Source organism: Dasypus novemcinctus, chromosome 6 (genome assembly GCF_030445035.2).
Source record: "Dasypus novemcinctus isolate mDasNov1 chromosome 6, mDasNov1.1.hap2, whole genome shotgun sequence".
Classification (NCBI taxonomy): Eukaryota; Metazoa; Chordata; class Mammalia; order Cingulata; family Dasypodidae; genus Dasypus; species Dasypus novemcinctus.
Genome location: NC_080678.1, coordinates 51377290 through 51400780, shown reverse-complemented (window position 1 = coordinate 51400780; position 23491 = coordinate 51377290). Strand labels below are relative to the sequence as shown.

The 23491-nt window shown below is 37.1% G+C and overlaps 1 long non-coding RNA gene across 1 annotated transcript; it reads left to right on the top strand.

Moving 5' to 3' along the window:
- Positions 1–268: 268 nt before the first annotated feature.
- Positions 269–15791, top strand: LOC105746394 (uncharacterized). The gene is made up of 4 exons (XR_001118781.4): positions 269–1146; positions 10448–10542; positions 11102–11186; positions 11509–15791. It is a non-coding gene; the product is annotated as an uncharacterized lncRNA (long non-coding RNA).
- The last annotated feature ends 7700 nt before the right edge of the window (positions 15792–23491 follow it).

Sequence of the window (23491 nt, the reverse complement as noted above, 5' to 3'; positions counted from 1 at the left end):
CGGCAACTTCTCATGCTGTTGTGAGAGGATCAGCTTCAATGACTGCCCTCAATTGGTCATTGTCAACCTCCGATGTCTGGCCACTATGTTTCTCATCTTCAGGCCTCTTGTCTCCTTTGCAAAACTTCTTGAACCACCACTGCACTGTACATTTGTTAGCAGTTTCTGGGCCAAATATGTTGTTGATGTTGCAAGTTGTCTCCACCGCTTTACAACCCATTTTGAACTCAAATAAGAAAATCACTCAAATTTGCTTTTTTGCCTAACATCATGTCTGTAGTCTAAAATAAATATAAAATAAACAGCAAATAATAAGTCATTAGCAAAAAGACATAAAGTGGGAAGTGGCTGTGACTCAATCAGTTGGGCTCCTGTCTACCATATGAGAGGCCTTGGGTTCACATCCTGGGGCCTCCTTGTGAAGGCAGGCTCATCCACATGCCGCAGAGAGCCACTGGCCCGCAAGTGCCGCAGAGTGCCGCCTGGTCTGCAAGTGCCACGGAGAGCCAAGCCAGCAAGGTGCCGTAACAAAAAAAGGGAGACGAGCAAAAAAGCAGACGATCCCGCAGAGAATGGACACAGAGAGCAGACAGCAAGCAAGCTGCAAGCGGGGGTGGGGGAGGGGGGTGTAATAAATTTAAAAAGCCACATACACAAAAAAACAATGCCCTTAAACTCAAAAACCTTAAAAAAAAAAAAGACAAAGTGAGAAATGCACATTAAAATTATGTACAACATAACCACATTTATTTAAGAATGTATGCCAATATCAAATGGGAAATTTCAACAAAAACTGCCATTACTTTTGTACCAACTTTTCTGTTCATCTTCAGGAAGCTTTGCAGTATAGCGGAAAAAAGATGACTTTGGAGTCATCGTGGATCCGAATCCCAACGTCATTGCTTAATAGCTAATTGATAATGGATAATTTGTTTAACGTGTCTGAGCCTCAGTTTCCTCATTTTGGAAAAAAAGAGAATAACAGCTACTCAAGGAACCAAAATCCTTCCGTTTTTCTACTTTTCTATCTTTAGTGTGTGGCTTTTAGCCCTTAGGTCACAAGGTAGCTGCTGCATCTCCAAACATTGCTTCTGAATTCCAGACAGGAAAAAGGAAGAAGAGGAAAGATTAAAAGGCATATGTCAGGTACGTATGCCTCTTTTATCAATATTTAATAGCTTTTTTCATAATCTGCAACAAATGTCCCACAATAATGTAAGGTATTGGTAGAGGGATTATGTATGGGAATTCTGCACACTATGCATGATGTTTTGTAAGCGCACAACTTCCCTAATTAAAAAAAAAGGAAAAATATATGATAAACATCTCTTTGAAGGAAAATATTGCAATGAGTCAAAAAATTTTAAATGACATATGGAGGGAAATTTTAATACCTTTCTTAGAAGTCACACCTAGCAGACTTCTAATTGGCCATACCAGCTACCCTTGTTTGCAAGGGAATTTGGAAAATCAAGCTGTTTCTGGGGTTGTTTTGTTTTAAGCTGGGCACATTTCCATCTACCTTTATAGCAGAGTTCTATTACTATGAATGGAAGATTGGTTACTGGATAAGAAACCAGCAGTATCTGTCATAGTGATCAATAATACTAGATATTATTTTTATATGAACTTTTATCTCTGCATTCTTTCCTGTCATCATATCCATAATGCTGGGCATATGATGTATGTGTGTGTATCTGTGTGTATGTTCAATCTGTTTCTTGCCCACTGGTGTATCAAAGTATAATCTTTCCAGATAGATTTTATAAAAGGCAGAAAGAAAATAAGCAAGGAAGGAAGGAAGGAGGAAGGTGGAAGAAGGGGCCTTTTTATATAAGTAACTATGCCAAGGAAGTAACTTTGGTTTCTTCTCTGCAGATGATTGCTACAATATTAATAATCATTACTGTTATAATAATAGCTAGCATTTACTGAGAGTTTATTATGTGCCAGGAACTATAAAAAATACTTTATATTCTTTAATCATCAAAAAACTCTGAAAGATGTCATAATCCCCTCTTTACCAATGAGAGAACTAATGCTCAGAGAAGTTAACTATTTTGCTTACAATCACAGAGTTAATACAGTGTAACCAAGATTTGAACTTGGATTTGTCTGATTACAAAATTCCTGCTCTTAAGTCACCACATTATACTGTCAGATTGCAAGACCATCACCTACTTCTGGGGACTCTTTCCAAACTTTATTCTAAAGCTCAAATCTTGGTCTCGCTATTTTGCCCCCATCACAGTAATAATTGCTGTAGCAGGAATCATCAAGGGATGCTAAAATTAGTGGGCTAAAGTATGATGAGAAAAAGGATATATGTATACTCTTAAAATATCTTCACACAAGATACTTATTAATTACAAAGAGAATAAGAATAAATTTACAAGGAGAAACAAGTTAGATACCACCACATATCATCTATGTGCCTTTTGAAATGATGCACTGTGAGGGGCACAGCATCACTTCGGTGGTATTGTCTAAATGTATAACCTGAATTTAATCATGAAGACATCAGGCACATCGGAATTGAAGGACAGTTTACAAATGAACTTGTCAATACTCTTCAAAAGTATCAGTGTGATGAAAGACAAAAATTAGGAACTCTCTCAGATTGAAGGAGATTAAGGAAATATGACAAGAAAATAAAATGTGTAATCCTGTATTGGATCCAAGGCCATAAAAATAACATTAGTGCACAATTAACAAAATTTGAATATGGTCTATAAATTAGTTAATAGTAAGGTACCAAAGTTAATTTCCTGGTTTTCATAATTGTACTATTATTACGTAAGGTCTTAACATTTGGGAAGCTGAGTGAAGGCTATATGAGAACTGTTACTGGTTTTCTGGTGGTGGGTTTACTTTTGTGTTGTTTTGTATATTTACCATTAAGTCTGAAATTATTTCAAAATGAAAAGTTAAAAAAATCTTTTCTCTCCCATTTACTTGTTAAAGTTCTTTACTTGTTAAAATTACGTCTGAACTAAAAGTAAGTGACTTTAAGGACATCTATATCAGCTTTCTAATCTGCTCTCCATTCTGTGTTGTCTCAAATAGGTTGCCATGTTCTTTTGTCCAGATGGTTTTATGCTCAGTGGTACCAGATATATGACAGAGCTATTTACACCTTAGATATCATTTGTATTTTCAATTTTCTGGCAGATAAAAGAAAATGTTTTGTGCTGACAAAATCATTGTATTATGACAGTTTTCCATTATATAGATGTCTTGGGAAGAGAAATCTATTTCTCTTTTTAAAAATTTTTATTCTAGTAACATACATTCAACTTAAAATTTCCCCCTTTAACCACATTCAAATATACAATTTAGTGCTGTTAATTATGTTCATAATGTTGTGCTACCATCACCACCACTGATTATCAAAACTTTTCCATCACCCTAAACAGAAACTTTGTATAATTTGAGCATTAATTCCCCATTCCCTACCACCATCCCAACCACTGGTAATTTATATTCTAGTTCCCAACTCTATGAATTTGCTTATTCTAATTATTTTATAACAGTTATATCATACAATATTTGTTCTTTTGTGTTTGGCTTGTTTCCCTCAATATAATGTCTTCAAGGTTAATCCATGTTGTCACATATATCAGAAATTCATTCCTTTTTATGGCTGAATAATATTCCATTCTGTATATATACCACATTTTGTTTCTCTTTTCATCAGTTGATAGACACTTGGGTTGTTTCCATCTTTTGGCAATCATGAATAATGCTGCTATGAACATTGGCATACAAATATTTATTCTTGTAGGGCCAGTCTAATGGTGATGAAGTCCCTCAGCTTTTGTGTATCTGGGAATGTCTTAATCCCACCCTCATTTTTGAAAGACAGTTTTGCCAGATACAGAACTCTTTGCTGGTATTTTTTGTTTTCAGCACTGTAAATATGTCTTCCCACTGCCTTTCCTGCCTCCCTGGTTTCTGATGAGAAATTGGTACTTAATCTTATTGAGGCCCTCTTGTATGTGACAAGTTGTTTCTCTCTTGCAGCTTTCAGAATTCTCTATCTTTGGTATTTAACAGTTTGATTATAACATGATGCAGTGTGGCCTCATTTGGGTCTATCCTGTTTGGAGTTCATTGAGCATTGTGTATGTGTATATTAATGTCTTTCATTAAATTTGGGAAGTTTTCAGTCAATATTTCTTAAATATTCTCTCAGACCCTTTCTTTTTCTTCTCCTTCTGAAACTCCTACAGCTGTATGTTTGATGGTGTACCATAGGTTCCTAAGGCTCTGTTCATTTTTCTTCATTCTTTCCACCTTCTGCTCCTCAGACTGCATGATTTCAGTTGTCTTATCTTCAAATTAATTGAGTCTTTCTTTTGTCAGTTCCAATCTGCTCTTGAACCCCTCTAAGGAATTTAAAATTTCTGTTACTGTGGTCTTCAGCTCTGTTTGAAGCTCTTTTCATAATTTTTATCTCCTTATTGATATTCTCTATGTGTTAATCTATCATTTCCTTGATTTCCTGTAGTTCTTCTCCCATTTTCCTTTAGCTCTTTGAGCATAGTTAAGAACATTTTTTAAGGTCTTTGCCTGGAACGTCCCAGATCTAATCCTCTTCGCTGATGATTTCTAAGTTTTAATCTTCTCATTTGCCTGGGTCATCACTTCCTGTTTTTTTTTTTTTGTTTGCTTATTTTTAATTGTAATCTTTGATATTTTATCACTTGATTTTAGACTCGGAGGCATCTATTCCTTAAGCTTGTATTCAGCTAGTGTTATGACAGAACTTTCCTTGAATGCCAGGAGCTAACAAATAAATAAATGAAAGGAAAGAAAGGAAAGAAAGAAAAGGAAAGGAAGGAAGGAAAGAAGGAAGGAAGCAAGGAAGGAAGGAAGGAGGAAAGAAAGGAAGGAGGAAAGAAAGGAAGGAAAGAAGGAAGGAAAGAAGGAAAGAAGGAAGGAAAGAAGGAAAGAAGGAAGGAAAGAAGGAAGTAAAGAAAGAAAACACCTTTCCCAATTTTTGCAGATCGACCTGTGGAAGTGCGCGCCTTCAGAGCTTAACCATACAATGAGTTTAGAGAATAGCTCGAGGTCAGAGCGTAAGGAGCCACCTTGATCCTTTCTATGAACACACCTTGGGCATGCACATGTGGCCCTGGGAATTCCTGTTTAACATGGATATACACGCTCCCTCTTCCCTAAGAAACAGTTTCTTTACAGTCCCAGGCCCACACTGTATGTCCTATGGCCAACAATCCCTTGCCCCATGTTCTGTAGTACAGCTCTGTGAGTGGCCCACACACATAAGTTCTGGGACAGCAAGTCCCTTCAGCCACCACTAAACAGATTGGGCCTGACACACATGCTCCCAGTTTGTGCACAAGAGTTACTCTGGGAAAGCGGACTTGGCCCAGTGGATAGGGCATCCGCCTACCACATGGGAGGTCCGCAGTTCAAACCCTGGGCCTCCTTGACCCGTGTGGAGCTGGCCCATGCGCAGTGCTGATGCGTGCAAGGAGTGCCGTGCCACGCAGGGGTGTCCCCGCGTAGGGGAGCCCCACTTGCAAGCGCGCCCCGTAAGGAGAGCCACCCAGCGCGAAAGAAAGTGCAGCCTGCCCAGGAATGGTGCTGCACACATGGAGAGCTGACACAACAAGATGACACAACAAAAAGAAACACAGATTCCTGTGCTGCTGACAATAGAAGCAGACAAAAACAAGAACACACAGCAAATGGACACAGAGAACAGACAATGGGACGGGGAGAGAAATAAAAAAAATAAATCTTTAAAAAAAAAAAGTAACTCTGCTCCCTAAGAACCAGGACCAGGCAAACACAACGGCTGCGTGCGACAGCTCCAGGTCAGCTGGTGAGGAGATGAGGGAGGGGCGGTCAGGGTGCTACAAGAATGTAAAACTTTCAAGTAGCCTCTTTCTTGAATCAGTGCTCACCCTGTTATTGCAGTCCTTTAACCGTTTTATGGAGCTTTGAGAAAGATGCTTCTGTCATTTCTTGCTAATTGTTCAAATATTCTGCGCATGTATGTGTGTGTGTGTTGGGGGGGATGGAGACCTCAAGCTTGCCTTCTTGATCTAGCATCATATCTTTTTTTTTTATTTACTTATTCCCCTTCCCCGCCCCCACCCCCCCAAGGTGTCTGCCCTCTGTGTCCATTCGCTGTGTGTTCTTCGGTGTCTGTTTGTATTCTCGTCAGTGGTACCCGGAATCTGTGTCTCTTTTTGTTGCGTCATCTTGCTGCATCAGCTCTCTGTGTGTGCGGTGCCATTCCTGGGCAGGCTGCACTTTTTTCACGCTGGGTGGCTCTCCTTACGGGGCGCACTCCTTGTGCATAGGGCTCCCCCACGCCGGGGACACCCCTGCATGGCAGGGCACTCCTTGCGCACATCAGCACTGTGTGAGGGCCAACTCATCACACGGATCAGGAGGCCCAGGGTTTGAACCTTGGACCTCCCATGTGGTAGGCAGAGGCCCTATTCGTTCGGTCAAATCTGCGTCCCTGTATCTTTTTAATTGTGCCTGATATGTACATAAATGTCTTACATGCATGCCAAAGAAAAGGAGTCCTGTTCATATCTGGAGCAAGATGATGCAGTATGAGAATGTGAGATGGCAAGAGCATCTATATATTAAACTAATTAACCTGATAGAGGAGGTCTGAATAAAAGCCGAAAGAGAAAAAGGTAAGGCCTCCCCATGAGGAATATATGATACATATTCTGCCATTTCCACTTTCTGTACCAATGGCAGACATCAAAAAATAATCAGCACACACTGGCTGATTGAGCCAGGGCCTATCTCTGAATTCTCAAACTTCAGGCTGCCACTAACATTTAATTGGAATTCACATTGTAGATGACATATATTATTACCCCTAGATAGAGGAATTAATGGCTAATAGAAAGTATATTGTTTGGGAGAGGAAGGAAAACACTAATCATTAGAATTTGTAAGTGCAGAAAAAGCCTGCCATAACATGGTAAAATTCAGTCACATGGTATCTGGTTTATGATACAAAGTTTAGCATCACTTTGTGGCCACTTGTCCACCCTGCCTTAAATATCAGCATGGCAGACTTTTAACCATGTGTGTGACTGAGATTTCCAGTGCAGCACAATGACTTCAGGTATCTCCCAGTTAGTAGGAATGTTTCAATGACTGATCCTGAAAAACCAGAATGGACAATAATGAGAACACGAGACCCACCCTCCACCAAGATGGAGTTGCCTGCTGTTTCTTTCCCCTCTGGTACTCTTTCCCCACACAACTTTACCTTTCCCCAATCCGAGAACAACGCTGGGTGGAAAGGGGGATCCAATCACCAGTCAGGTTATATGAGTTCACATTATTGCAAGGGTTTTATTATATATATAAGATTAGCTATCAGAGCTGTTATCATTACCTGATCTAATGAGAAATGAGAGGGCAGGTATGATGGGGGATTGGTGTAGACAATAGAGATAGGAAGGCTGCTTTGACAGAGGGACTGCAAGATAATTAATGTTCACCCTAGGGTCTGAGAGCAGTAAGTCCCAGAAAGAAAGAGGATTTACTGAATACAGTATAGAATATCTGATTTTGTCAAATCAAATAGGATTGATATGGACAAATGCTCACAATACAGTGTTAAAAAATATATATATCTGGCCCAAAAAATCTGTAAATACAATTTGATCTCTGCATGTACACATTGTATGTTTTCATTAAACTTGTTATATGCCTACTATTGTGAGATGCAGAGGACAAGGTAGAGAACAGGAATAAATGGACATAGTCTCAGGAAGCGGACTTGGCCCAATGGATAGGGCGTCCGCCTACCACATAGGAGGTCCGCGGTTCAAACCCCAGACCTCCTTGACCCGTGTGGAGCTGGCCCATGCACAGCGCTGATGTGCTCAAGGAGTGCCATGCCATGCAGGGGTGTCCTCCCCACGTAGGGGAGCCCCATGCACAAGGAGTGTGCCCCATAAGGAGAGCCGTCCAGCACGAAAGAAAGTGCAGCCTGCCCAAGAATGGTGCCGCATACACAGAGAGCTGACACAGCAAGATGATGCAATAAAAAGAAACACAGATTCCCGGTGCAGCTGATAAGGATAGAAGCGATCACAGAAGAACACACAGCGAATGCACACAGACAGCAGACAACTGGGGGGGAGGGGAGAAAAATAAATAAAAAATAAATCTTAAAAAAAAAAAGGACTTAGCCTCTGCCTTCATAGGACTTACAGATTAGCATGATATAGAGCTTTGAAAGTAACTAAATGTTAAGAGCGATAATTACAATTATTAGTAGTTGTAAGATTAGCATGGAGTTTATTTTCTTCTTTATGCATAATACTTGCCATGTTTCCTACAATAACCATGTATGCCATTTATAATCAAAGAAAAGTAATAAATGTTATGTTTTAAATGAAGAAACATTACAAGGAAACTAAACAAAGGAGACGAGATTTTAAGGAATCAATTTATAGTCTTTAAGCTAATAATAGCTTTATTTATAAAACAGAATACCGGTTTGGGCAGATAATAAATAATTATTTTTCTTTGGTGAATGAAACAAGGGCTAACTAAAGGCATATGCATTTTATGAACATGCAATTAGTATATTCTATCCTTGGACTTGGGAGACACTTCCACCTTTTGGATAAAGATTTGGAGATACTCTAGTATATATTATCAGCAGCACATTATCAAAGCACCTTTTAGGGTGATAATTATTTTTTTAATAATTTTTGAATAATACTTGTTATTATTTATGTTAGGCCGACTTATTAGCTTCAATATCAGAGAGAACGTATCTCCATATTTTAATAGTACAGGAATGGAATAATAATAATAATTACATTTAATGAACATTTACTTTGTGCCAAGCACTTTACATTGATCATCTCATTGGATCTTCAAAATGACCCTCCACAGGTAGTACTACAGGTCCACACAATCCCTTATCCAAAACCCTGGGGGCCAGAAATGTTTTGTACGTGAGAAGGTTCTGGAATTTAGAAATAAATTAGACTATATATTTTGTAACCCCAAGTGGGTCTGGGGCCACACCCTATAATAATATATATTACTATTTTGGCAGAGAAGTATATGAATATTCACACTAAGTGGAATAAAGATCATAAATAATATTACAATTTATTTACATAAAATATGGGGACAAATATAGACCTTACATATTCTAAGCCTCTTATATCTTTTGTTGCTTGTGATTATTTCTAAGGAAAATTTTTATTAAACTTAAAATTTATACTGATAAAAAGTAAGGTAAATACCAATATACATATACATGCAATAAAAGTTCATCACTTATGGTTGCATAAGAATCTTAGACAAGAGGTTATCCTCTAGTGTTGAAACCAGGCTGGTGCTGGACATCGGATGATGAGCTAAAGAGATTTTCAAGTGATCAAGAGGCATTATCACAGAGGGACTTTTTAAAGACTTTTCCTAGTGTCATTGGTCTCCTTACCACAAGTTTCTGTCTAAGCAGTTTCTCTTTAATTGAGTAAATTGCCATGATCTCTTCCCCTTTGATAAATGCATACTGTTCAAGGCCAGCAATCAATCACCAATCAATGGTGAAACCACATTTTCACCATATGGTTTATGGAGATTTTTTTCACTTGTGCTCAGAATGTCTTCGTCATTATTATCATTATCATCATTCTGCTCTGTATTTAACACCATCTCAGCAATTTCCCCATCACTCAAAGGATGTACAACAGGTGCATCATTGTCAATGTTTAGCATTTCTTCAATATCAGTTTCTTCCAACTTATTTACACTTTCAGCTGATAAACTTTTGGCATAAATAATGAGTTTTGATATCATCTTCTTCTCGTTAGAATTTCTACATTCTTCAAACTCTTCATCAGCCAGATTATTTTCAAACATCACTGTAGTCCAAAGTCTGTCAGGCATTTGTTAATTGTTGGAAATTGAGGCACAGTGACCTCACAAGGAGAGACGTGCTGTCTCCATGGCTATGCTTGCAACCTAAGTAATGCGGTAATTAAGAGTTCCTGGCAAATGGGATGAAGCTGTTAAAGGCTGAAAGAAAAGATGAGCACATACCTTTTGTAGTGAATAGAACACTTAGACTTTGTACCTTGAGATAAGATTTTTTAAAATTCCTTAGACTATGGGTAAAGTCTGCACGTTCCTGCTTGATGTCACGTAGGCTATGTGTTACTGCTTATTGTCACGTAGGCTATGTGTTCCTGCTTGTTGTCACGTACACTGGGGTATATAGAGAGTCCCTTGTAAACAATAAAGTTGTCTGATGAGTCTCTACTCGCAGACCCCCTGATCCCAGTTCGCTTGTTCTTTCTTTCTCTTTCTTTTTTTCTCTTTCTTTCACTCTCCCTTTTCTCTTTCTTTCATTCCCGATACCCTTCGGTTCCAAATCTCCAACATCTGGCACCCAATGTGGGGCCTGAAGAAGTAAGTCTTCCAAATCAGTATCGGGAACCACGGAAAAGACCTCATCGAGGGTCATGTGATGTCCAAAGCAGTGTGTCTTGAGTCTTCTTTTAAGTAAGTAACATTTTCCACGAAGTCATCAAGGTAATGGGTAATTAAATGGGACATGTGGAAGCATATTCACAAGTGTTAAAAACTTTACTGAAAGTTAATGGGGTGCCTGTAAAAAGCTATGAATTACTAGAACTGTTTGCTTTAATACAAAAGCATTGTTGCTGGCTTCAGCCTCAGGGGCATAATGTTTTAAATTTGAAACAGTGGAGATGTGTACTGAAAGCTTTATGAAGAACATATCAAAAACGGGAATTCATTCCATTATCAGTATGGGCCTTATGCCACCAGATAGCGGCAATAGATCCTTTACAGTCTGAAGAAGGAGAGAAAGATGAAATTACTATATTTCCTAAGCCCATACGTAAATTTGAAATGAAAGAAAGTAAATTGGAACAAGAACAGGAGCTTGAGGTGCTCAGTATAGTCTTACAGAGTAGTAATCCAAAAATGTGTGTTAACGGTCTGTCTAAACTGCTATATAAGAGCTTAGCTACATTTATGCTGCTCAAGTTATCTTAACTGATTGCTGATAACTAATAAAAATGTTTGCATGTTACAGGCAACATGGATTCCAGAAGAAATCTTAAAAAGTAAAATCTAAGTTGTGATATAACGGAGAACTTAAAAGCAGCTATACCAAGAAAGTAAGAATTATGAGTCAATTGCAAACTGTAGGTTTCTGTTAATGTGTTGTAATTGTTTTGTGTTTGTCTGTTTGTTCAATGTCAGTGTATATTTTGATACCTCCAGATGGTGATATAAATTAATAAATAAAAATTTTTAAAAGAGCTCTATTCAAATGGCCAAAAATTAAATAAGCGCTTATATTAATACATAAGTTTAAATGTTAATAAGATCTCTACAATGATAAAAATTTTAAGTCTGGATTAACAAAATTACTGTAAGTCTTATCATAAAAAATAGTTCTTGCCTAGAATGAAATGAATTGTTTATTTTTCTTTACAGGATAAAATAAAGGATGTAAAACTTAAATGAATATTAAAGAAGATTAAAATTTTGTAGGGGTGGCAGACTTGGCCCAGTGGTTAGGGCATTCATCTACCACATGGGAGGTCCACGGTTCAAATCTTGGGCCTCCTTGACCCGTGTGGAGCTGGCCCATGCACAGTGCTGATGTGCGCAAGGAGTGCCATGCCACACAGGGGTGTCCCTGGGTAGGGTAGCTCCACGTGCAAGGAGTGTGCCCTGTAAGGAGAGCCAACCAACGCAAAAGAAAGTGCAGCCTGCCCAGGAATGGCACCACACACATGGAGAGCTGACACAACAAGATGACGCAACAAAAAGAAGCACAGATTCCCATGCTGCTGACAACAACAGAAGCAGACAAAGAAGACACAGCAAATAGACATAGAGAACAGACAACTGGGGTAGGGGGGAGGGGAGAGAAATAAATAAATAAATAAATCTTTTTTTAAAAAGTTTGTGGGAATGCTGACTGAAATTTAATAAGTTTTTTTTCTAAAAGGTGTGTTTTGTCCTAAAGTAGGATGGCTAATTTTCATAAACTCATGAGACCTAAATGCATGTGGCAAGTTGTAGAAGGTATTGTGGTAACTTTAAGTAAGGAAATGTGTTCTCTGATGGTAAAATTTGTCTTAAAATTATAAGTAATTATAAGAAGTTTAATGAAGCATTGTTTAAATTAAGGTATTTAAATGGCTAATTCCAAAAAGTCATTATTAAACAAAACCTGAATTGATAATACTACTAATAAAAAGTAATTTTATAACAGGAAAACTTATCGGCAGCCAGCCTCCCCTGCCAACTTGCTTCTAAAAGACTGTTTCTGGTATTGCATGTTACTGAATATTTAAAGTGAAGCAAAGTTCATTATTTTAACAAGTTTGTTTAGTGTTAATGGTAATTAAACATTGTAAGAAGTTTGCCTGGTAACTTAGTATGTAGGATATATGGAATGTGTTTTTATTGTTAAGGAAACAGGAAATGATTTTGTCCAAAGATAAAATTATTGATTAGTAGGAAGGAGTACAGTGTGGGACAAAACCTGAATGAATACTGAAAGTGTAGAAGGTTCGTGGAAAATAAATTTTTATGATTAAAGTTGAGTAAGGTTTGATGGTTCTGTCTATAAAGTTTTAAAAGCTTTAGTATCAAGTAGTATGTATCAAAGTTAAAAATTTTGTCCTTTTTCAAAGTCTCTCAGTTCATTGGTTTGTTTTGGTGAAAGTTTATGAAAAGTTTCTATCCTGAATAATCAGTATACAAAGAAAGCCTGTTTTATCAAAATAGCTTCTTGTGCTTTAACCTCATCATTTCCTCAGTGTTTGAAGAAAAATGGGTCTTATCTCTTCTAAAGGAAAATAATGTTCAAACCTGCTTTCTCAAAATCAAATCCTAAAAAGTAGATTTCTATTTCAAACTAGTTACAAAAAATTTGTTTTTTTACCTTGAAAGAAAAATTAAGGTAATAAAACAGTTAAGTTCATTTAATATGTTATAAGTTAAGTAGAGAGTGTTTAAAAGTATTATAAAATTAAAAAGATTTTTTAACCCTCTGTTAATTAAAGTTGTATGAGTAAAAGATTAAAATGAATACTTAAGAGTGTAAAAATTTACCAATATTTCAGCATAATATTAAACAGAAGTACAATGTGGTTAATTATGGTTTTAATTATTATAAAAAGATATGTGTCACAGAAACAACCTCTTATCATAAATTAAAATAACAACACTGTAGTATGCAGCAGTCCCAAATATTGCTAGTTTGTTGCAAGAAATGAATATCCAATTATGTCACTATCACTTTGTTTTAAAACATGCTAAGACTTTCTTTAGTATTTCCTTAGGCAAGTCAAGCCAGCCTGCATTCTCCTACCTTTAGAAAAGTCAACAGTGAACTTTTGCAGTGCTTCCCCAAGGCTGTGTGCATAACCCAACCATCTGTCCTGGCATGGTGATAATCTACCTGCATAGAAAAAAATCAGTGGCTGAAACTCTACTGATGACATTATGTTAACCAGTAATCCTTTTTTCAGAATGAAAAGAAACAGCAGAGACAATAGTATCTTATCTTAAGAGCCTGAACTAGGCAAACAATTGGGACAGGCTGCAAAGTCCCTGCTTTTCTATCAAATTCCTAAATGTGGTTTGGTTGGGTGGGATAAAACTATGCCCTCTGTTATAACTGATGGAATGCAATGTTTTCTCATGTTAATAGAGTTTGTAATATTGTTGTAATTGAGAAAAGTCCTTCATGGAAGTAGGGAAACCTCCAGCAAGCTGCTTTAAATAATAATAAAAGGAAGGTAAATTGTGGACTTTAACTGAGCCTATGAATTGGATGTAGAAAGCACCAATATTGGCTTTGGGTGGAGTTTGTGGCAAAAGCAAAATTCTAAACAAGTACCCGTTGGGTTTTAATTGCAATTCTGGAAGGAGGCCAAAAGTACAATAGAAAAAGGCAGTTGTGTGCAACATAGGAGGTCCTGCTAAAAGTGATAGACTTAACCCAATAGTTTCTGGTCACTCTAAAGACTACCATCCCTATCCAGGGGTGGATTGCAAATACTAAAAACAAGACAGAAATGATGGACTGTTGTAAGTCACCCTGAGATCTATGAAAATACATCTGGGATACCTGCTAGTAGTAACAAGTGACTGTCATATCCCTGCCCACTCCACTAACATCCCTTTTAGGACTGTTGATGCAAATGCCTTTGTGAAGATCCAGGGACCTACCACTGAAATCTGAGGAGAGGCAGAAAGGCTCCACCAGAAAGGAAAACATCAAAGTGTGTTGCAGGATGAAGAAACAAAGCGATGGCCAGAAGAAGAAAATGCATCTGGATACCAATGAGAATGATGCAGATTTGGCAATCATCTTCTGAAAGTCAGTTATTGCTACATAAGAATTCTTGAAACAGACTAAATGCTTTATTGGACTGCTTATTATAAGCATTTTGGGACTAATTGGAGTCATTACAGCTGCTGCTACTGCTGTGGTAGCTTTACATGAACGTACAAACACAACAATATGTACATGATTGGCATAAAAAATGCTAGTGATTTGTGGCATAGCCAAGAGCACATTGATGAACAGTTAAATAACCAGGTTAATGATTTAGAATCAGCTATTTTGCATATTGGAGGTCAATTGTATAATTTAAACTTGTTAAGGGGATTGAAATGTGATTGGAATGAAAGCAACTTTTGTATTACTCCTCTTGCCTATAATTCATCTGATATAGAATGGGGAAAAATTAAGAATCATTTATTTGGCCATAAAAGTAATATCTCTCTGGAAATAATTGAATTACAAAGGAAAATATTAGAAATGTCTCAAAATCTAATTCATGTAGCCAATGATAAGGATATTTTCTCAGATATGATTTCACATATTACAAAATTTAACCCAGTTAATTGGTGGAAATCACAGCATTTCCTGTCAGCTTTAGGAATAGGGTTAATCATATTTGTTCTGTTGCTCATGATTCTTGCCTGTGCCAGACAGTGCTTTCAATGAAAATTGCAAAGCGTAACCACCGTGGGACATGCAAATAATCTGGTGCTAGCAAAAGCACTTCAATAATTTCCCCAAGTCAGAGAGCTTGGCTGGTAGTCAATGACGGGTAAGACTCTCAGAGGAGGGCAATCTAAGACAGGCACAGTCACCTCGACAAAAACAAAAAGGAGGAGATGTTGGAAACTGAGGCACAGTGGCCGCGCAAGGAGAGACATGGTGTCTCCATGCTAGTGCTGTCTCCATGGCTATGCTTGCAACCTAAGGAATGCGATAATTAAGAGTTCCTGGCAAATGGGATGAAGCTGTTAAAGGCTGAAAGAAAAGATGAGCACATACCTTTTGTAGTGAATAGAACACTTAGACTTTGTACCTTGAGATAAGATTTTTTAAAATTCCTTAGACTATGGGTAAAGGCTGCATGTTCCTGCTTGATGTCACGTAGGCTATGTGTTACTGCTTATTGTCATGTAGGCTATGTGTTCCTGCTTGTTGTCACGTACACTGGGGTATATAGAGAGTCCCTTGTAAACAATAAAGTTGTCTGATGAGTCTCTACTCACAGACCCCCTGATCCCAGCTCACTCGTTCTTTCTCTTTCTTTCTTTTTTTCTCTTTCTTTCACTCTCCCTTTTCTCTTTCTTTCATTCCTGATACCCTTCATGTCCAAATCTCCAACAGTTAATGTTGACTTATCAACATCATTCCAAGCATTAGCAACTGTGTAAATGGCATCCTTAAGACTGAATTCTTTAAGGAACTCTTGGGTTTCCAGGCCTCTGCTAACAGAGGCAAGCATGCTGTTCAAAAAAAAAAGTGCTTATACTTGCTCTTCAGAGTGTAGAACTCCTTGGTCACAAGGCTGCATTACAGATGTCACATTAGGGGGAAAGAAAATGTTGAAAACATTAGTTTCCATGAGAAGTTCAGGAGCGGGATATGCAGAACAATTGTCCAAGAACAAAATTTTGCGATTGTCTTCTAGTCCAGCTTCCTTACAATGAACTCATGCTGCTGGCACAAAGTGTTTATTGAACCAGTCAGAAAAGATTTCTCTTGTTATTGATGCTTTCATGTTTGCATATAATGCACAGGTAAATTGTGCACACCTTTTAAACATCTTGGATATAGGCTTTTTCCAGTTACTGCCAACTTTATCTTGTGTGTGCCTGCAGCATTTACACACCCAAGAACAGTCAACCTTTGCTTGGCATCCTTGAAATCTGTTGGTACCCTCTCATTGGCCATTGGTAAGGTTTTTCTAGGAACATAGCACTAGTACAGTGCTGTTTCATCAGCATTATTAATTTGTTCAGGACTAAGGTTTTCATCAGATATTATCTTAGCAAATTCATCAATGTAATTTTCGGAAGTGTCATGATAGGTAGAAGCTTTTTCACCACAGATTTTAAGATATTTGATACTATGACACTTCTTAGGCTTCTGCAGCCAGCCTTCTGAATATTCACACTCACCTTCAATGTTCAGTTTTTCATGGTATATTCTAGCTTGTTTCATGACCAACAAACCAGTCAGTGGCATATTTTTACTTCTTTGTTGCTGAATCCATTCAATTAAGATCTTCGTTTTTGGCCCCATGTAATGTTTTTCTATTTTTCATTAGTTCTTGGTTATCACTGTCACTGTAAAGTTTCAATAACCTGTCTTTCTGTTTTCTTAAGTCATATATGGTGGTTCCCACACCATATTCTTCAGTTAGATACTTCACAGACACACCACTGTCAAGCTTTTGCAATAACTCCACTTTATGAGCTGTTGACAAAGATAGATGTTTCCTTTTCTTCTTCTCTCTGTTACCCATAGGTATATCTTTAACTCTTTTAGACATTTTCACTGTGCAATTACTTCCCAAGTCACAAAATCTCAGCAAATGATAGAAGTATGTATGACTGATGGACAGGAGTGCTGAGACATAACAGAGGTTTCACGTTTGTTCAGAGGAGGTTTTGCTGCCAAATCAGTCTAGTTGCCAAACTTAGAAAAACACTTTTTTGGGGTTTCACAAGCTATTATTTGTTTGTTTGTTTTCCTCCTTTGGAATTGCAGAGCACAGATTGTGGACCTGTATTAAAAATATCATTTTAATGATGAAAAGACTAAAGTTTAATTAGTAACTTGTCTAAGGTTATGCAGCTATTAATTGTCTTTTCCTCTTAAATTCAGTCTCTTAAAATTTGGTCACTTGATTGGACATGAGAATTTTTTTTTTATATTGTCTGCCAAGATAATTTGAGTTAGAATATTTTTAGAAAAGAATCTGATACTCTTGACTGTTTGACTCAGTCAGCAGTTGAGCTCCATGCTAGATAACACGGAAATGCCTTGGCAAGAAAAGGTTGGAGATGCTAAATTTATAGTCATCAAAGCTAGATTTTCTTTCTTTTTGTACCAAATTGTTTGTTTGTTACTTATCTGCCTGGTTACTTATTGCTCCATAACAAGTAAAAGGAAAAATGAAAGAAAATAGCTTGTTTCAGATATGTCCTAAACACTCACATAAAACTCCCTTAAATACCCACTTATTTGAAAGGTTTTTTATTTGCTTGTTTTTCAACTGTTCCACAAATGTATATCCCAATTGTTTCACAGACTTAATTCAGAATTACTAATCAAATTCACAATTAAACACATTTTAATAAAATATTTCCTTCAACTTAGAACTTGGAAGAATTCATTAGAATTTATAATGATTTTTTTTGTCTTTATTTTTTTAATGTTACATTAAAATGTTACATTAAATGTTACGTTAATGTTACATTAATATTACATTAAAAAAATATGAGGGAAGCGGACTTGGCCCAGTGGTTAGGGCATCTGTCTACACATGGGAGGTCTGCAGTTCAAACCCCAGGCCTCATTGACCTATGTGGAGCTGGCCCATGTGCAGTGCTGATGCACACAAGGAGTGCCCTGCCACGTAGGGATGTCCTCGCCGTAGGGGAGCCCCACGTGCAAGGAGTGCACCCCATAAGGAGAGCCGCCCAGCACGAAAGAAAGTGCAGCCTGCCCAGGAATTGTGCCGCATACATGGAGAGTTGATGCAGCAAGATGACACAACAAAAAGAAACACAGATTCCCATGCCGCTGACAACAACAGAAGAGGACAAAGAAAAATATGCAGCAAATAGACACAGAGAACAGAAAACTGGGGCAGGGGGAGGGGAGAGAAACAAATAAATCTTTTTTAAAAATTATGAGGTTCCCATATACCCCCCACCCCCCTCACCCCACTCCTCCCATAACAACAACCTCCTCCATCATCATGGGACATTCATTGCACTTGGTGAATACATCTCTGTGCACTGCTGCATCACATGGTCAATGGTCCACATTATAGTTTACACTCTCCCCCAGTCCACCCAGTGGGCCATGGGAGGACAGACAATGTCTGGTAACTGTCCCTGCAGTACCACCCAGGACAGCTCCAAGTCCTGAAAATGCCCCCCACATCACATCTCTTTTTCCCACTCCCAACCCTCAGCAGCTACCATGACCACTTTCTCCAAATCAATGCTACATTTCCTTCGATTACTAATCACAATAGTTCATGAATAGAATATCAGTAAGTCCACTCTAATCCACAGTCTATTCCTCCATCCTGTGGACCCTGGAATGGTTGTATTCACTCCACATCCATATCAAGAGGGGGCTTAGATTCCACATGGATGATGGATGCAATTCTCCTGCTTTCAGTTGTAGGCACTCTTGGCTCTCTGGTGTGGTGGTTGACCTTCACCTCCACGTTAGCTGAGTGGGATAAGTCCAATAAACCAGAGTGTAGGAGTTGCTAGTCTATTGAGGCTCAGGGCCTGGCTATCACATGGACATTCCAGAGGTTCAGGTCCCCGGGGTATACACTAAACCCCAGTGCCAACCACAGGTCCGGTAAAAGTAACAGGAGAGGCTTGTGAACAAAGATCACATCTGAGTCCAGCTCCATCACACAGAAACACAAACTCCAAAGTAGAGCCAACTGACATGGCACTGAACTTGATCTGCCATGACCATAGAACCTGTGAGTCTCTGTAGCCCTCAGAAGAACCAGTACCTGGGGTTGTATCTACTTTATCTATCTCTGGGACTCTGCTGAGGTGTGCATAAGGATGACTCCTCTGGTAACCTCCCAGCTCTTTTTTGGAGACTCATAGCCATATAAACTCATTTGTCCTTTCCATTTCCCCCTTTTATTCAGGTCAAAAAGCATTTTTAACTCCTGATATTATATATAGGCTGAGATATTCTGCTGGTCTGAGTTGACCCTTTTATTCAAGGTCATTTTCTAGTTACATCATCAGCTGGTACTTGGTAGTAATCCCTTGGTGCCAGGGAGGCTCATCCCCAGAAGCCATGTCCCACACTGGGGGGAAGGCAATGCATTTACATGCTGAGTTTGGCTTCAAGACTGGCCACATTTGAGCAACACGGAGGCTCTCAGGAGGTAACCTTTAGGCACCCTGCAGCTCTAGGCCTTATTCTTATTTCAAGCACAAAGGCTCACAAGCATAGTCATTAGTATCAAGGGCTCATTGTTGGACCATCCTTCTTTTTTGGTCTTTGCCGTTGTACTTGGGGGATTGTTGCTGCTCAATTAGGGAATGTGATAGAGCTCCATATAATGATTTTTAAGCATCTGATTTTGGGATCTATTTCATATACTATGCACCCGTTTCTACTGGACAGCCAGCTTTTCTTCCTCATTCTCATCATATTTGTTTAAATCTTCATGCAATGACTAATATGAAATATCACAAAGGCCTAAAGACTGTTGATTTGATCTCTAGTCTCCTTCTCTTTTCCCATTAGTGCAAGGGAAGCCCTTAAGCTGGGGAATTTACAAAAATGAATAAAGCACATTCCTAAAATCCCAGAAGTGTTCAGAATCTAATATATACAAATGAGAAGTATATAAAATCTGAGAGATATATTTGTCCAGTAGGGATAGATCACTCCCTTATATCACTTTTCTATATGGACCTCCCCTTTAGATTATAAAAATACCTATCATATAGGGTACCTTTTGTGTACCAGGCTTACACACAGAAAAGCTGGCATTTCAGAAGTATCAGGTTCAGAGAGGCCAGTTGATTTGCCCTTGCCCACGGTCTCTAATTTCTAAATGACAAAGCCTGGAATCCACTCAGGTCTGTTCGACCACAAAGCCCTACTTTTTCACCCCTCACTTCAACATACTCTTCCTTTTGCCTTGAGTAAACAATTCTGCATTCCCATCTCTTCCTTCACTATAGTCTTTTCTCCGACTTTATAAAAGAAAGGCATATTCTTACTTAAGGAATCTACTTATGGTGTACTACCCCAAGGACTAAAAATTTCCTGGTTGCTCAAAAGGGGACAATTCAAATTATTTGTTTTAGGGAAGCCTGCTTGAATAATTCTTTAAAAGCACATAAAAAACCAGTCTAACTCCTATATGGAATTCATGATTATTTTGTTAACTCACAACTTCTCAAATTCAAAAAACAAACAACAAACCCTGCCTAACACCTTTTGATTAAAGTGTTGCTTAAAACCAGGGTATTGGGGCCAGTGTTGGGATATTCTGAATTAGAAGAGCATTAGTGGTGACTGCCTTTTCTCTTCTCACACTATTCTCAAAGACTGCAATGCTCTTAGGAGTTCCATGAGAGCAAAGCAAAGCAAAGAAAGCTTAAAAAACAAACAAACAAACAAACTTCTTAAAGGAATGAAAACAACCTCGACATAGCCTAAACAATAAAGGTAGCAATGCTGATTATATTTTAATGTAACTGAAATGTTTTCTAGGAAAACTGCATTTTGAAAGAGACACTGGTTAGCACAGATAAAATTTTTATAAGTTTTCTCTAAGATTAGTTATATAACTTCCAACAAGTTGGCTAAAATCCATTTTATCAAATCAAATATGAGATACTTATTCTGAGGATAGTCAACCTTACTTTATTTTATCTTATGAATTACTTAATGTGTACTATCTCCTATTACATACTATTACCTATTACATGAATTTGCTAGCTGCTGGGTCAATGGTTTTTAGCAATGTGGCAGAGGATCACTCTATGGTCATCAACTCAGTTTCCTCTCCCTGGGTGTACAGAAAAACCTCATTTTCCATTTTCTCTTGAATTAACTTGGGTCCACATTCCTGAATTCTGATAAAGAATATGAGTAGAAGTAATATACACCACTTCCAGGTCTGGTTAGAACCCATCCCCACCCCCACCCCATGCCATCATTCAAGCTCTCTTTTTCCCTTCTAAAGTGGCTATGGAGGCTAATGTTCAATATAGCAGATCACAGTAAAATAAACCAAGTTACTGTTTAAAAGGCAGCTATCCAGGAGAGCCACCCTATTCACAATGGAGTTATGAAATGAGTGAGAAATAAACCATGGAGTTGTTTGTTATAGCAGCTAGTTTTAATTACCCTGATTAATAAAACCTTTATCTTTTATTAAACACAGAAGAAAAGTTTGGTTATGATGAAATTCATAAGGTTTTTTTCTGATTTTTAAGTATGCTTTTTATATTAAAACATTTTCTATCAGAGTTTAAAGCATATATTTTCATTTATTTCCCAAAGACTATCATACCTACTATCATGTGTCTTGCTACATAAATAACCTATATTTTTAGCTGGAAGCTATATGTATTATTGTAAATTAAGTAACAAAAAAATGTATTAACCTATTTTAAGTAACTGAAGTAAAATTAATTATATTAGAAACAAATCATTTCACTTTAAATTCCACCATAGGGATTCTATAACTTATTTTTCAGTGCTTTCGATATTATTCTTCAAAATAAACATTAACATATTTATTTGAACTAAGAAATAAAACTAGACTTTTTCTAACAGAAAATAAGTTTTATTTGGCTGATTAGTTTGACACTGAGAATTGGCTTTCTTAATTAGGTTACATGGCAATATTTTCTACATATATTTGCTAAATGAAAACTTTAAGATTTTTACATGAATACATTTAAAATATGTGACAAGATAAGAGAATTTTTATAAAAAATATTGTACTGATGCATATATTAAAATTAATATTTCATATTTTACAGAGTACATTGGTTTAAATAAGTGCCTTGGTGAGAGAATGAAAGGTATAATTAATGTGTCTTGATAATCCTTGATAAATCCTTTTTTGGTATAGTTTCAGAGACTGACTCTAATGTAATAAAACCTTGTGTAAGTCAGGTGGTTTCTAATCATAGCTTTCAACAAAATTAAAAAGGACCTAATTGGATTCTCAGCTGATAAATCTTTTAAAATAATTTTAATAATAAATCACTCTAGGATTTTTGTCATCCAATTTGAAAGGTGTTCAAAGAATTGGGTGATACTGCTATAATACAATTCCTTCCATTCCCATCTAGTTATTTTTGTGTATAAGGTAAATTTATGCTTACATCTATAAAAATGAAAAATAGCAATTCTCATTTTAGCCGTAATTAATATTCATCCACAAGTACATGAACTAATTGAAAAATAAATTCCTATCTATCTCATTAAGAAGCACATTTCTGAAAATTTTACTTTGAGGTTTAATAATTTTTATTAAAAAATCTTTAATATATTTATATTTTTTGACTACTCATATAATAACAACAATAATTATAATAACTAAATACAGAAGAGTGTTGCTTAAGATTTAGAGGAAATTTTAAAAATTTAACTCTACAAAATAATTAACCGTGGGTAAAATTCTGGGGAAAATGGATGAAAAGGAGTTCAGGAAGTAAAAGAAACAATGTTAATTTTCTGACTGGTAAAGAAGAACTTGTTCATGTTATTTTTAAAAATGTAAGATAGTAGTAAAACTGCTGTGGTATTGGATTCCTTTGTATACATTTAAAGAGCAATTTACCAATTTTTAAAAAAAATTTCCAAACTTGTGTTATCTAGAAATTATATACATTGCAACTATTTAAATTTATAATGGAAAATGTTAGCTGTCACTTTAAGATGTACAAAGGAGGTCATAGTTCTTCAAATTTTTTGAGGGACTACTAATGAAAATGTTATAAGACCACTGTACTTCAATTTGGGCAATGTGGTAACTACTGCTATTATTACTTCTCATAGATCCAGGTGCAGTGCTAGAAATCTATTAAGTGTCTTACTAATAATTCTGATACTGAATTGTCATATTTGCCAATGAAACGTTAAATTGCAACTCAAGGAACTTGCTTAAGGTGGAAAGGGAGAGGATATATGTAATTTGGATAAATATTAAATTGTTTGAAGACTGTATTTTATGCTTATTTACTAGTCTGATGGAGTACATCCTCTGGTCCTTGCCTTGATTTCATTTACCTCACAGCAAATAGCTCATGTTAACGGTGAATAAAGCTTTGAGACTATAGAGAAAAGCAGAGATTTAGTAATTAATTGCTGAAGTATACGAAGGACAAGTGACATATCTGA